A 10048-nucleotide genomic window follows, 5' to 3' on the forward strand; every position below is an offset into this window, starting at 1 on the left:
TAACAAGAATACTGGCATCATATTCCTTGCCAAATAAGAACACACATTGATTCTTTGTTGGCAAAGGTGAAATCTGGAGCCAAGAAATTCCGAAGGACAATGATTACCCCGGCAGAAGTGAGCAGATTTTAGGTGCCATCAAGGCATTGGTTCCCTGCTCTCAAAAGGCCTACTCAGTCCTCAATCTTCCAATAAAGCATAAAACTTTATATGGTAGAAACTGTATTATTTTATTCTTTTAAACTGTAGTGTTTTGTTTATATCATAGCACCTTTTCAATATGGAGAGCTGGGAGGTAATTCATGTTGGAGGTATTACAATGTGTGTGGACAGGTGAACATACAATTTCTCATCTAAACTGTAATACTTCTGACAGCATAAGGGGTCACTAGTGATTATTATACTGATATATCAGGTGTAAACTGGGATGGTATCGTGCAAACTTAAACATATGACAGGAAATGAACCAAATACACGGCAAATATGTGAAAGCATAGGTTTCACAGATAAAATAGATGCCCTTAGGAGTTGGAGTTTTCTTTTCTTTAAGCTAAATTCCTATCAGTCCCAGTGGCATTTCTCACAGAAAAAGAAAAACAACCCTGCAATTCGTATGAAACCATAAGAGACTGAAAACATCTAAAGCGATTTTGAGCGAGAACAAAGCTGGAAGCATCATGCTCCTGGTTTGAACCTATATTACACAGCTGGTACTGGCATAAAAACAAACATATTGACCAGTGGAACAGAAGAGAGAACCCAGAAATAAACTTATGCATTTATGGTTAACTCATTTTTAACAAGGGCTTCCCTCATGTCTCAAGGAATACTTCCCAAAGTATTACAGTTTGGATGAGAAGTGGTAAGGAATCCACCTGCCGATACAGGAGATGGAGATTTGATCCCTGGCTTAGGAAGATCCTCTGCAGAAGGAAAGCACAATCCACTCCAGTATTCTTGCCAGGGAAATCCTGTGGACACAGGAGTCTGGCACTGGCAGGCTATAGTCCATGTGGTCACAGAGAGTTAGACATGACTGAAGCGACTGAACACAAATACCAGCAAAAAGTTCTCAGATTTGATCCAAAAAAGGAAAATTGATAAATTACATATAATCAAAATTTAAGACTTCCATTCTATGAGAGATCCTGATAAAACGATGCAAACACACCGGCAGAAAACAATTTCAAGCCACAAATCTAACAAAAGAATACTATTTAGATATATACGGAATCCTCAAAATTCAACAGTACAAACAGCAAACAATACAAAAAAGCACGGGCAAAAGACGCAGCGAGACATTTCACTGAAGAACATATACAGACGGTAAACAAGTATTTGAAAAGTGTTCAGCGTCATTACTCACTAGGGAAATGAAAATAAAAACTATGATGAGAAGTCACCACATACCTAAGAGAATCACATATACAAGAGATGGTTAAAATAAAAAAAAGAAATGAGACACCAAATGCTGTTGAAAATGCAGAGAAACTAGATTACTTGTGTATTTCTGGTGGGAAAGAAAGATGGCACAATCACTCAGGGACACTGGCAGATTCTTAAAATGCAACTAGCTTTCAATTTAGCAACTAACCTTCAATTTAGCATTTGCACTCCAGGACACTGGGGCTTCTCTCGTGGCTCAGATGGTAAAGAATCTACCTGAAATGCAGGAGATCAGGGTTCAATCCCTGGGTTTGAGAGACCCATGTAGAAGAAAATGACAAACCACTTCAGTATTCTTACCCAGAAAATTCCATGGACAGAAGAGCCTGGTGGGCTACATTCCATGGGGTTGCAAAGAGTTAGACACAACTGAGCAATTAATGCTTTCACTTTCTCCTGGGTATTTATTCCAGAGAAATGAAAATCTATGTTTGCACATAATCCTGTACATAAATATTTATAGTAGTTTATCCATAATGGTTACAAAATGGAAACAATCCAGATGTCCTTCAAGGGGTGAATAGTGAAACTGTGATACATCTGTATCGAAGAATACAACTCAACATCAAAAAGGAATGAACTATTGATACCTGGAGCAATCTGGACAAAACTCCAAAGAATTGTGCTAAAAAGAAGCCAAAATAGTTAGGTACCATCTGGCTCCATTTATAGAACATTCTTGAAATGACAACATTATAGAACTGGAGCACAAAGTAGTGGTTGCTTGGGGTTGAGAATGGGGTGAGGGCTGGAGGGGAGTGACTGTGACTTTCAAAGTGCAATACAATGGTGGAATTCTTTTGTTTCTTGATGGCATCAATGTCAATATCCTAGTTGGAATGTTGCACTGACGTCTGTAAGATGATCCCATTAGGGTAAAGGATGCATGAGATCTCTATATTTTCCTACAACTGTATGTGAATCTACAGTTCTCTAAAAGAAAAAATTCACTAAAACACACACAACAGACATCTTCTCTGCCCCATAAAACGTTACCTTTAGAAAATTTCCTGGCAACCCAAGAATATCACTGTTACTGCTATTCCAAGATATCAAAGCCAGTAAGAACTTACAAGTTGACATTAAATCACTTAAACCACTATTAATATTAAGAATCTATTAGGACCTCTGTGGGGGTCCAGTGGTTAATAATTCACCTGCCAATGCAGGGACGTGGGTTTGATCCCTGTTCTGGGAATATTTCATGTGCCTACTAAAGCCTGTGTACTCTAGAGCCTGTGCTCAGCAACAGAAGAGTAGTCCCCACTAAAGAAAGCCTGTGTGCAGCAATGAAGACCCAGCAAGGCCAAAGAAATTAATAAACAAACAAGTAAAATTTTTTAAAAATATTAAGAACATATCAGAAAAAGAAAACACCTTAAAACATCCCTTAGGTAGTGTAAACAGAAAATGTCTGTAAGTCCATATAAGTCAGTAGTGTTGAAAATTTACCAGAGTCAATTGTATAACAATGGCTTTAAAAATTCAATTTAACTGAATCCATGTTTCCTTTTATATAGTACTTTTGAATAATGGTGTAAGAATAAATGTAACAAATTTAGGAAGCTACAGTTTTAGCCAAAAACAAATTCAAACTTTACATAAACTACAATGTCATGTTTGCATTGAATTTTTGCTCTGTGATAAAAATCAGGGAGAAGATGTCTACCTGCTCTTTTACTCAAATTCATAAAAATAAATTTTGTTTTGGATTTTTCAGTATTAAAAGATGTAAGTAAATTTCACCGGTGCTTAAAACAAACTTCCTCAGATTAATCTTATGGTGTAGTATTAAAGCCCTTTTGTTGTTGTTCCAGTGCTAAGTTGTATGTGACTCTTTGTGGTCCCATGGACTGGAGCCTGCCAGCCTCCTCTGTCCATAGGATTTCCCAGGCAAGAACACTGGAGTAGGTTGCCATTTCCTTCTCCAGGGGATCTTCCCAACCCCCAAATCAACCCTGCCCCCTACCTCCTGCATTGGCAGGTGGATTCTCTAGCGCTGAGCCACCAGGGAAACCCCATTAAAACTGTTCAAATTATAGTAAAAGATCCTAGTAGAAGGAAAAGTTCCTTAAATAATTTTTACATCTATTGATTGTCTGTCTGATGCCAAGGGTGCCAACTTGTATCTCTTTGATCCTAATCTTATAATTCTGTAGCAGGGTTTCTGCTGCTGCCACTGCTAAGTTCTTCAGTTGTGTCTGACTCTGTGCGACCTCACAGATGGCAGCCCACCAGGCTCTCCCATCACCGGAATTCTCCAGGCAAGAACACTGGAGTGGGTTGCCATTTCCTTCTCCAATGTATGAAAGTGAAAAGTGAAAGTGAAGTCGCTCAGTCGTGTCCAACTCTTAGTGACCCCATGGACTGCAGCCTACTAGGTTCCTCCATCCATGGGATTTTCCAGGCAAGAGTACTGGAGTGGGGTGCCACTGCCTTCTCCGAGCAGGGTTTCTGCAGAATACTTTATATACCAAAGTTACATTTTTATTTGATAAAGATAATACATACCTTTAAGCTTAGGTTTCATAACTCAATTGAGTAACTGATTGTCACTTGGAAAAGAAAAGGAATTTTTTCCAAGTAGAAAATAATTATAAAATTTAGATATCTAAAGCCTTATCTCTTTAATCTATTTCAAAGTATTTGTGCAAGTGATAGTATATAATTTACTGATTGATTGCTTCACGAAGTCCACACTTGTATTTCTATCATCCTGAACAGTTTTTCTCAAAAGTTATGCTCATAAAAAGTATAAATATTTTGCCTTCATTTATTTACTTTTTTTCTCTGGGAGTCTTTGACACCTCTTATTTTAGATTTGCATTGTAGCTGGTAGTGTCTAGAACCAATCAAAATAAGAGTTCTACTGAATTTGAGACTACACAACTTTACTTGCTAATTCCCTGTGAAGGTGGGCCATCCTATCTTTTTCAAAGGCAACTTTCAAGGGAAACAATATTTCCTTCACCAACAGTGTGGCATAGCCATTCCAATCCTAAACGAACAGACTCCTTGCCCAAGTGTGGAAAAACATTTACAAAGCAGAAGCATCCTATCAAAATCTGACTTTAAAGGTGGCCTTCCTTTGGGGCCAGGAGTCTTCATCCCTAAACTTGGGAGAATGTTCCTTGAGACGGGACCTAGCAAGGGTGATATTTAAAATGTTCGACTGGGTAAATGGCAGATGCCTGTATATTCAGGTAGACGTCAAGCTGGCATAAAATAGCCGCACATCAGAGCTGGATCCTTGCCCAAGACAGGTCTCTGACTCAGGGAATTAGTAAATGAACAGTTTATAATAGAACTCATTTCTCTCTAACTCATTATGCATTTAGAAAATGAATGTGACCAATTAGAAAATAGAGTAGACTAGTTCCACCCATTAGTGAAAGTAGTAGTAGTAGTGAAAATCACTCAGTTGTGTCTGGCTCTTGAGACCCCATGGACTGTGCCCCGCCAGGCTCCTCTGTCTGTGGGATTCTCCAGGCAAGAATGCTGGAGTGGGATGCCATTTCCTTCTCCAGGGGATCTTCCAGACCCAGGAATCAAACCCAAGTATCCTGCATTGCAGGCAGGTTCTTTATCGACTGAGCTATGAGGGAAGCCCCAGGTCCTAATGTGAAGATTTTAAAGCCCCACAGCAAAGCCTTAGAACTAGCACTCAAATCTTTTCCCTCTCAGCTTGACTTGGCTGGTTATTATATTTCTGTGAGCTTGATCTATTTCTTCTAAGGGAAAGAAATAGATTAGTTCTGGACCAACTTCAGGTTGCTTAGGTACAGTTTAGGAAGGAAAAGGCCATGTGCCTGTGCACCATTTTACATGAAGTTCAAATTTTAAAACATAAGAGCCAGCATTTACACAACTGTTCTGAGCTTCCCCAAAATTGGATTTTCACACTGGCGTTCATCCTCCAGGTGGCAGCAATCTCTCTTACCAGAAAGTGGCAATCTTGGTAGCTCTAGTTCTGCATCTGCCTGTGCCAATGCAGGAGACATAAGAGCGGTGGGTCCAATCCCTGGGAGGCGAATATCTCCTGGAGGAGGGCACAGAAACCCAGTTCCGTCTTCTTGCCTGGAGAATCCCCATGGACAGAGGAGCCTGGTGGGCTACAGTCAATAGGGTTGCAAAGAGTCAGACATGACTGAAGTGACTGAGCACACAGGCACGTGTGTCTGTCCGTAATATGCATCTCTATTCCAACAGTGCTCTTGCCTGGAGAACCCCAGGGATGGAGGACCTCAGGGAAGGAGGAGCCGGTAGGCTGCCATCTGTGGAGTCGCACAGAGTTGGACACGACTGAAGCGACTTAGCTGTAGCTGTTCCAATAGTGAAAGCAAACTTAGTGTCCCAGCCTCAAATCTGCAAAGTGAAAGGCTCACCTAAATCCTAATCTGAGTAACTTTTAAACCTAGAAAATAGTCTCCCAAATCACCGTAATTGTGTGTGGTTGTCTGACCTGATGTAGCCAGAAAGTGTTAGTCTCTCAGTCTTGTCCAACCCTTCATGACCCCATGGACTGTAGCCCACCAGGTTCCTCTGTCCGTGGGGTTTCCCAGGCAAGAACACTGGAATGGGTTGCCATTTCCTTCTCCAAGGGATCGTCCTGACCCAGGGATTGAACCCACGTCTCCTGCTTTGGCAGGTGGGTTCTTTACTGTCTGAGCCACCAGGGGGCCTCTGATATAGCTGGAACTACTAGCTATTCACAGAAAACTGATTTCCCCTCCCAAATGGCAGTGGTTAGACTACATTTCCCAGCGTGCTTCAGAGTAGATGTGATTATTGTGACTGAATTTAGCTGGTGGCTTATGAGTGGAAGTACCTTTATAGAAATAAGTGTAAATCTTCTGCCTCTTGTCCCACTTCCACAATCTGGTTACAATGAGCCTCTAAGAGCCACAAAGATGGAAAGAGTCTGGGTTCCTGAGTCGCCTCCTGGAGAACAAACATCAGAGTCGCAACAACCAGGACATTTACACAAATGAGGAGTCTAATTCTATTGCATTTGAACCATTGTACCTCCTGGGGTTTCTTTGTTACAGCACTTTTACTTACCCTAATACCATATTCTGAAGATAATGTTAAAATGGATGTTTCTTTTTTATTTTTCTGATTTTTTTTCCTTTATTTTATCATAATTGAAAAATGAAATCACTTAACATGAATACTTGATACATAATTTCCTTAGAATGTCTCTATGGTGAAACAAAACTGTACATATTTAAAGAGTGTATATAATATTGACAGTCATGACAATTTCAAACGAACTAGCATCGGTATAGCTTCAAATTACTATTAGTTGTAGCTATTTATGGAAAAAAGACACAAAACTTATTACGGCCCAGCATGCCAGAAAGACTTAATCTTACATTGTCACAGAGCTCAAACACGGCTCTGTGTAGACATGTAGAATGTGAAGACACTATAAATTACCATCTGCTTCTCCTAAGTCTCTTAAAACAAATGTTGGTAAAATACTCAGTACCTCAAATACAGTAACTAACAAAAATATCTCCATTAACTACTTTTTGCCCAGAGTGATTAAGGACAAAAAAAAAAAAAAAAGAATCCTATAGATTTATTACCCAATAAACTGCTAATAAGCCCCTGTTAGAAGTTCTTTAGGCATTATAAAGGAGAAGGCAATGGCAACCCACTCCAGTACTCTTGCCTGGAAAATCCCATGGACGGAGGAGCCTGGTAGGCTACAGTCTATGGGGTTTCGAAGAGTTGGATATGACTGAGCGACTTCACTTTCACTTTTCGCTTTCATGCACTGGAGAAGGAAATGGCAACCCACTCCAGTGTTCTTGCCTGGAGAATCCCAGGAAAGGAGCCTGGGGAGCTGCCGTCTATGGGGTCGCACAGAGTCGGACACAAATGATGTGACTTAGCAACAGCAGCAGACATTACACCAAGTTGTCTTGGTCTTCTGATCATATATATATTCACATATATATATATATGCATTTTTCAAGTAAAGAAATGTTTAACAGATGTAAACTATTTATTGAATATTTGCCACCAAATATTGTTAAATACATTATCTTGCAGCATATCACTTTCAGGTTAAAATGTCAGAAACAAATACCAATATTTACAATTCTTTTAAAGAATATTATATAATGATACATTAAGGCATAAATTCTTTTGGCTTATAATTCTTAAAAGAATGATAATAGCAAAAGTGATGCAAAATCTTCAGTGTGAGAGTATCATTAAGCTACATTTTACAAAAATGTGCTGTAAGATGGCAATAATCCTATTCAACATCTTGGGTTATTAGATCCCTTCAGGAGGGACTGATAATTTATACAGTCAAACTTTAAAATTTACAGATAAAGGCAGTCTAATACTGCCACTGAGAAGTACATCTCTTAACATACACAACTCTCAGGCCACAGTTTTGAAGGTCTGAAGTATCAAGTTGGTTTGATGAATTAGTCTGTTGGCACTTAAGAAAACGTTTATTGTCTTGCCACTTTTAAAATAGGTTTTCAGAGTATCATTGAAACTTTTGGAGTAGTTTACAAATTCTTTCTTTTGGTGTCCAAGTGCCCTGCGGTTCTGGAATTGATATTTCTTGAAGACGTTGTTTACTGTATCAAGAAATTCTTTTATTGCACTAGCTATATCCTTGATTGTGTGCAGAAACCTCACTCTGTCGTTGATCTCATCTAGGATCTTACTGAGAATTTGTTTAAGTGCTTGTGCCTTTTCGTTTAGGTCCTGAAATTCTGGCTTTGATCATTCAATCATATACTCTTCTACATCACCAGCTGCCATTCAAAGAAAGGATTCTGTGAAGTTGACTTCTACACTTTTTTCTCTAAAATTCTCATAATTATGTCTTGTGTGAGTCCTGGATTTTCTTTTTTAGCCTTAATGAACGCTGCTCTCAATGTCTGAGCTGCAGACAGATTTACTCTTTCTAGCTCATTAATCACAGGATACATGACTGCATAGAGGGGCATAGAAACCATAGAAGTGGTCTCAGCTTCATCCTTCATCTCTTTCATTGTCATCCTCATTCAAAAGCCAACTACAGTAGAAAAAGCAGTGCTAAAATGCAGAGGAATCTTCATTCACAGCAGTCTTTCTTCTCTCTCTCTTTTTTTTTTTTTTTGTGATAGAAGAATAAAGCACAAACATATACTGACCGGCTACTGAGGTACTGACTTCACTTGCCACCTTTGAAGCCCTCTTCAACTCCCTGATCAATTCACTTCGGTGATGCTAGACGGACCTGAGAGGAACCCTAAAATTGACATTTCTGAATTTTTTTCTGGATATATAATTGGGAGATGGTGGTGAAGGATAGAGAAAACTGGTGTGCTGCAGTCCATGGGGTCTCAAAGACTCGGACATGACTGAGCAATCAAATAACAGCATATAAGGGTAATCAACATGGACATCTATTGCCTCCAATAAACTAAGACACTGATTTAAATCTTTTATAACTTCAGTTTTTAAGTAACACAAAATAATTTGTTTCAAAAGAAAGATAGAATTTATATATTTATTTTTGGATGCTCTCAAATTTTTGTAAAAGAGTTCTCCAAATATTGTCAGAAAATAATCTAGAATGTATGTTTTTTATAAATGAATATTCTTTTATGCTCAAATGAGTGAGCATTCATTCTTTTATTTTAAAGTACAGTATAGGACAGTACTTCTCAGTTTACTTATGTTCTAACAGTGAAGAAATTAGATTCGTGCATATATATAACTTGGGCTTCCCTGGTGGCTTAAATGGTAAAGAATCTGCCTGCAATGAAGGAGACCCAGGTTTGATCCCTGGGTTGAAAAGATCCCTGGAGAAGGGAATGGCAGTCCACTCCAGTATTCTTGCCTGGAGAATCCCGTGGACAGAGGAGCCTGGTGGGCTACAGTTCACAGGGTGGCAAAGAGTCACAGCAGACTAAGCAACTAACACTTTCATATATAACTTAGCACAACAGTTTGTGATAGGTTCCAAAAACTGGTTTAAAAGTTATTAAATTTGAAAACATTCAATACTAAGAAAGTATGTGTGTATGTTTCTGGGTGACTAATAAGTCTCAGAAATGTAAATATTGATAACTATAATAAAGCATTTACTATAGAAATAAGACAATTATTTCTACTTTAGTTTTGGGAATGCAAAGACAGAAATAAACTTTTTAAAAAATGTACAAATGTTTTCAGTGTTCAAAGACCTCAAGTTCTATTAAAATGAACAGCTGTCTTAAGATCTGTGGAGAAAATCAAGACAAAACCAACAGTCTTGAACTAAATCAGGGAAATTTTGAAACAGTGTTATGAAAAAGTTGGAGGTAACATAGTTGCCACTGAAAAATGACAATGTGTTATTTAAACACCTTCACATTCTGAGGTATAAGCTGTGACTACATTGTCAGCCATACTGCTGCATGCTCTTGAAAGAGAATTAAAACTGGTTAAAGACAAATAGCCCCTCGTGGATCACTGCCTTGTCATGGCGAAGGGACTTATGTAAGTCAGTGAAGCTATGAGTCATGCCGTGCAGGGCCACCTGAGACAGATGGGTCATAGCAGAGAATTCTGACAAAACATGATCCAGTGGAGGAGGGAATGG

General features: G+C 38.9%; 1 pseudogene; it reads right to left on the bottom strand.

The window, feature by feature from the left end:
• Positions 1–7440: 7440 nt before the first annotated feature.
• Positions 7441–8552, bottom strand: LOC101115507 (programmed cell death protein 10-like; annotated as a pseudogene).
• Positions 8553–10048: the final 1496 nt, after the last annotated feature.

Source organism: Ovis aries, chromosome 2, assembly GCF_016772045.2.
Source record: "Ovis aries strain OAR_USU_Benz2616 breed Rambouillet chromosome 2, ARS-UI_Ramb_v3.0, whole genome shotgun sequence".
In the NCBI taxonomy this organism is placed as follows: Eukaryota; Metazoa; Chordata; class Mammalia; order Artiodactyla; family Bovidae; genus Ovis; species Ovis aries.